Source organism: Bos javanicus, chromosome 26, assembly GCF_032452875.1.
Source record: "Bos javanicus breed banteng chromosome 26, ARS-OSU_banteng_1.0, whole genome shotgun sequence".
Lineage (NCBI taxonomy): Eukaryota > Metazoa > Chordata > Mammalia > Artiodactyla > Bovidae > Bos > Bos javanicus.
Genome location: NC_083893.1, coordinates 47,296,430 through 47,302,871, shown reverse-complemented (window position 1 = coordinate 47,302,871; position 6,442 = coordinate 47,296,430).

Here is a 6,442-nt window from a genome sequence, read left to right as displayed (position 1 = left end):
GGCACCACAGAGCATCTGGGCATGAGCCAGTACAAGCCCCTGCATGCCTCACGCCCTGGACCCACCCCCTTCCCTGGTCCTCCAACAGCCCAAAGAATAAATGGGGGCATTATTCTTGAAGCTGCTGTATTGGAGAGCAGGCAACAGCCGAGGGGCTGCTTGCTGCTCGGGTCCAGGGGCCTGGGGCGACGGCAGAGCTCACGTGCTGGCGGGTGATGAGCGAGGTCCCTGCGGCAGAGCGGGCCTCCCCTCCAAGTTTGCCTTTCTTTCTTCTCCAGTGACTGCCCCTCTCTTTCCCTCCTTTGCTTCCTCCTCCAGCCACAGGGCGCCAGTGGGACCCAGAACCATGCAGGGCACCTCATAGTGGAGACAAGAGTCTGGCCTCAGTTTCAGTTTCAAGGACTCCGCTGGGGTGCCTGCCAGGGTACGAGAACTGTAGGATCGCGTGTGCCTTCTGTGTGTGTGTGTGTGTGTGCATCCGCACGTGTTCCCAGCCCTGGGTTCTGGTGGAGCCCTGAAGACATGCTCTACTTTGCATACATACGAGCCCCACTCCATTAGGCTTCTGCAGCAAAAAGCTACCACCGAGAGAGGAAGAAACCTCCCTGGTGCCCGACGGAGCCGAGATTCACTTTGCTTTTGCTTGGTCGCCGATTGATGCCACAGGTGCGGCAGAGGCAGCTGCTGTTACAGGCTGCCCAGGGCACCGCCCCGGGGAGGAAAGTGCTGTTAATTTTGTGGCATTTTATAGTATGCATGGATCCTCCCCAAAGGCCAGACTCCAGACACAGTGCTCACGCTTGTTTATGATCAGAGCGAATGAACAGGAAGGTTCAAGGCAAAGAGCAGACACAGAGCGAAACCAGCAAACCAGTTCACGGATGCGTCATTCACCACAGGAGCCCGCGTTCGACACGCCTGCCTTTCCTGCCGCAACCAAGCACAAACGAACACTCAACGCTGGACCCGGGTCTGCGTTGGCAAGGCTCTTCCGTGCCTCGAGAGGTTCATGGGAAAACCTCAAGGTCCCCAAGGAGATGCGTCTGGGGCCTGGGCTGAGCTGGCGAGCTGACTCCAGGGGTCGCTTGTGATGACGGAGCAGAAGAGCAAGGCTCTACCTCCAAGGACTTACTGGCAACTTCCCAGATCTTTAGGAACTCCATCCTAGTTTTCAACTAAAAAGTCAGGATGATCACAAGTCTTGAATGACCCATAGGAATCCATATGATGAACCATCCATCTGTGATGGTTATGGACAGATGAATTAAAATGCATTTCTAAATATAGAGACATAAATAAAAACAGGTTTGGGGCTCAGGTTTGTTTGTGCAGGTAATTTCCATAAAAATTAATATTCCTGACTTTACTGGAACTAAATAATTAAGAAAGAAAGTATATTACAATAATAAAATTATCAACAGAGTTTTGACAAGCAGTCATGTGCTTGTAAATGAAATTTATTTAGGTGCCACTCAAAACACTGTAATTAAGAGGTACAGAATGCATTACCAGATGGTTCCTGTTTAGTATCTATTTCCTTTAGAGAACAACGGGATTAGAATGAGCACTAACTAGCCCCCGAAATACCCAGTCCCCCCCAGCCACCGAAACAGCACCCCCACGTGACATTTCTGTGTTGACAGTCTGTGTTGTGAAAACTGGTTGCTAAACATATGTGTAACATACATGCCAGCAATTACTGCTTAAAAGTAAACAAAAGGAGAGATGACAATTGTGAACATGTCAGAATATCAGAACTAGAAGTTAAGAAATAAGGTAATAAAATGCATCTTTGTATAGTGGTTAACTTCTTCCACTGCTCCATGGAGTCACTGCACACTTGAATTTAGACACTATAATCTCCTGGTCCCTTTTGTCCAATGACAATGACTAGCTCATTTCCCGGAATTCCTGTTATAAAATTAGCTACAGGCTCCATAGAGTAGACCCTCAGAAGTGTAAGAAATGAGAGCCAGAGGAATATAAACTCGTCTTTGACCACAGAGCTTCTCTGAGCCTCAAAGATACTGAATGAGTCGCCCAAGGTCACAGAGAAGTTCGTTAGCACATTGGTTTGATTGAGCTGCCTTGACAAAGAGCCAGAGACAGGTCAGCTTAAACAACAGAAGTTCACTTCTTCATAGTTTGGAGACCGAAGTCCGAGATCAAGGTGCCCTCCAGGTTGGTTTCTCCTTCTGATGTCTGTCTCCTTGCCTTGTAGACGGCCACCTTCTCCCTGTGAACTCCCATGGTCTTTCTTCCATGTGTGTCTGATCCTTGCCTCCTCTTTTCTTTCAGTGTTAAAGATTAGAGCTTCTCCTAAAGGCCTCATTTAGCCTTATTGTTGTTCATTTGCTAAGTTGCATCCTACTCTTTGTGAACCCGTGGACTGTAGCATGCCAGGCTCCTCTCACTTAGCCTTAGTTAGCTTTTGAAAGGTCTTCAAAGACCCTGGGCTTCCCTCATAGCTCAGTTGGTAACAAATCTGCCTGCAATACAGGAGACCCCAGTTCGACTCCTGGGTTGGGAGGATACACTGGAGAAGGGACAGGCTCCCCACTCCAGGATTCTTGGGCCTCCCTTGAAGAATCCACCTGCAATGCGGGAGACCTGGGTTCAATCCCTAGGTTGGGAAGATCCCCTGGAGAAGGGAAAGGCTACCCACTCCAGGATTCTGGCCTGGAGAATTCCACGGACTGTATAGTCCATGGGGTCGCAAAGAGTCGGACACGACTGAGCACCTTCAACTCACTCACTCACTAACTCAAAGACCCTACCTCAAAATACAGACTAATTCTGACGTGGGGGCTGCAGCAGATGAATTTTGCAGAGGGGAGCGTGGTGGACACAATTCTATCTGTAACAAGTGACAACTCTAGAATATCAGCGCCGCCCCCCACCCCCCGCAATCTTTTGCTTGTCTCCTCTATCCTGTAATTTGAAAGATGCCCAGAAGGCCCCAAACTCAAAAGGTCTCTGGCAAAGACCAGCTATTCTTACCTTGGCTGGTAAGCATTTATAAACACATGTGTCTTGCAGGCAAAGTCCCAGCTGTTGTGGTGGTGGTTCAACTGCTAAGTCATCTTCAACTTTTTATGACCCCATGGACTGCAGAACGCCAGACTTCCCTGTCCTTGACTATGTCCCAGAGTTTGCTCAGACTCACATCCATTGAGTTGATGATGCCATCCAACCATCTCATCTCATCCTCTGTCGTTCCCTTCTCCTCCTGCCCTTGATTTTTCCCAGCATCAGGGTCTCTCCCAATTAGTCAGCTCTTTGCATCAGCTGGCCAAAGTCTTGAAGCTTCAGCTTCAGCATCAGTCTTTCCAATCAATATTCAGAGTTGATTTTCTGTAGCCACTCACAATTCAATTAGTTCTTCCCTGTTGTGATGGGGTAGAGAGAAGGGAGGTGGGATTTGGAAGCATGGTCTGGGCAGGAGTTTAGTGTTCCTAGCAGGAGGCCACCCCCCTTGTGGTCCAGACAGCCAGAGGGCCACTTACTGACTCCTGGAGCTGTAGATAGGAGGACTGAGAGGAGGTGTCCCAGGTGAGCTGGGAGGGAGAAGGTAGAAACCAGTGCCAAACAGGGGCCAATCTCGGAGGGGATCCAAGAGGGACTGCAACCTGGCAAGGGAAATGAATTAGCTTCAGTAGAGAGAACTGAGCAAATAAGAAAACATATTAAGGCTAACGGGAGCCAGGTTTTCACTGTCTAAAAAGAGAGAGGCAATCATGAAAAATAGAGAAGCTAACGTGCACCCTGTGGCTGGATTGGAATCAGAAGTGTTGGTATAAACACTCTGTTTTCATAGATAGGCATAAAAATAAATATAGATAAAGATGCACCCACATGTACAGACACACACATTTCCTAGCTCTGCCCACTGAGAGGGCTGGAAACAGCAATGCTCTGCTAACAATGAGCACAGTTAGTGCCAGATCTTGGTTTCTAAATGCCCTTCTTGGCTTAAAAAAAAAAAAAATGCCAGGTCTTGTTTCTTCTTGGAGAAATGGCTAGATTGGGAAAAGAATTAGGTTATCTTGAAATTCCTTTTAAATGCCAGAAAGTAAAGAAGAACTTAAGAAAGAGGAGGGCATATCTGAAGGTCAAAGGAGCAACTTCAAGGGCTCCTAATGGTCAAATCTGGGACAGATTGAGTAGAAAAATAAATAGTAATGAATTATAACCCATAGAATAAAATGGAGATCAATGAAACCACCCTGACATAAACAAATATATTGGGAAAAAAGAAAATGGCTCCTCACATTTGAATGTTAACAGATAAATGTAGAAAGAAAGATGGAAATAGAAAGTCATCACTTAAAAAACATCGTAGCAGTAATTCACACAGGCAAGAAATATGCATGGAGACAACGTAAGTAAAAATAGGATAAGGAATGCGCTTCACAAAGTCTGAGACATCTCCGGTCACAGTACTTATCCATGAGAAAGGGAGAGAGGAACTGGACACAGAGCAGACCTAGCAGACGCCACCTCAATGGGGTCACCAAAGTGAAACGGTTAGGAATGACACAAACCAACCCCGTGCACCAGGCTGACAAGGAAGCAGCAGGGCCGAGGTGATATTCTGGCAAAGCAAAACAAAGCGTGGGGCTAAGCGCGAGAAACGTTAAGTAAACACACGGAAGGACACGCTCAGAATGACTGGCATAATCTCCTGAAGTGTGAGGGTCACAAAGGTCGAAGACCAAGCAACTGTTCAAGATTGAAAGAGGCCACACAGGCACGACCCCAGGATGTAGCCCAGACCATTTGGCCCGAAAAGACTCAGTTCAAGGAGAAAGGTGAATGAGGGGATAGGAGGGAGCTATTGGCACTGTTCTGAAAACCTTTCTGTGTTTGAAAATGTCTTAAAAAATAAAAAAGAATGTATATGTGTGTGTGTGTGTGTGTATACATCTGTCAAAATAAAGTTCTTTAGCATCTAAGTAATTTCTAAAAATGGTGTGGCAGTGAAAAAGAATGTTCTAACTACCAGGACACACAGGGTTAGGGAAAGTAAACATTTTGGATAAAATAAATATAAAGTCATATTCCATATTCCAAAACTCACACACACACACACACACACACATATGTCTTTTTACAAAAACATTTTAGAATATTTCTTCTTTTGTCCTTCACAATTCCATTTCTGGGAATCTGTCCTATAGAAATAATATGAAATTCAGCAAAAGGTTTGTGTTCAAATTTATTCATTGCAGAGTTACGTATAAAAGCAAAACTTTGGAATCAGTCTAACCATTCAACTATAGGGGAATGGATTCATAAATTTGGAATATCTACCCAGTGGAATGATAGGAAGCCACTAAAAGCAATATTTATAAGGAGTTAATGATGTGGGAAAATTCTAATAATTGTTAAAAAGGAAAAGAAACACAACCTTTGATAGAAATGATTGAAACCATACTGTATATAAAAATTCATATTTTTTAACTCTAACCCTTAAAGACTACAGGAAAAAATAACCAGAGCTCATCTGTGGGTAAAACTATAAGTGATTTTTTTCTCTTATTTTTTTGTACTTTCCCAAAACTAGATCATATATACATTTTGCTTTTATATTTGGAAAACATGTTTTTTGTTATCTCTGTTGTTAAGGAATTGAGGTATCAAACTTTTAAATACTGAAAAGTACCCCCAAAAAATCAAATAGCGGTAGCTTGAGAGAGGGTGACAATTGGCCGAGGGTTCCAGTTTTGGGAAAGGAGAGTCAGGGGTGAGAATGCCCACTGAGGATGCATGAGGCAGCGTGAGAGCATGGTGCTTTTCAAGGAAGAGCGGTGGGCACCAATGTGTGCACGGATGACAGTAGACAGGAGGTCAATATGAAGACAGAAGAGAAGAAAACTCTCATCTGCCTGGATGCCTCCAACAGTCTCAGTCAGTTCAGTTCAGTCGCTCCGTGGTGTCTGACTCTTTGCAGCCCCATGGACGGCAGCACATCAGGCTTCCCTGTCCATCACCAATTCCCGGAGCTTGCTCAAACTCAGGTCCTTCGTGTCGGTGATGCCATCCAACCATCTCATCCTCTGTTGTCCCCTTCTTCTCCTGCCTTCAATCTTTCCCAGCATCAGGGGCTTTTCCAACGAGTCAGTTGTTCGCATCAGGTGGCCAAAGTATTGGAGTTTCAGCTACAGCATCAGTTCTTCCACTGAATATTCAGGACTGATCTCCTTTAGGATTAACTGGTTTGATCTCCTTGTAGTCCAAGAGACTCTCAAGAGTCTTCTCCAGCACTACAGTTCAAAAGCAACAGTCTAGTCCTTCCCAAAAGTCCTCTCAAAAGTTCTCAAAGGCTTCCATTGGCCTGGAGACTAAAAGAAATTATGCAATTTTGGGGGTGATTAACTTGATGGTCCTCCATCACGATGAGTGGTGGGGAGGGGTGAAATCCCTAGAGTGGGTAGGGCGG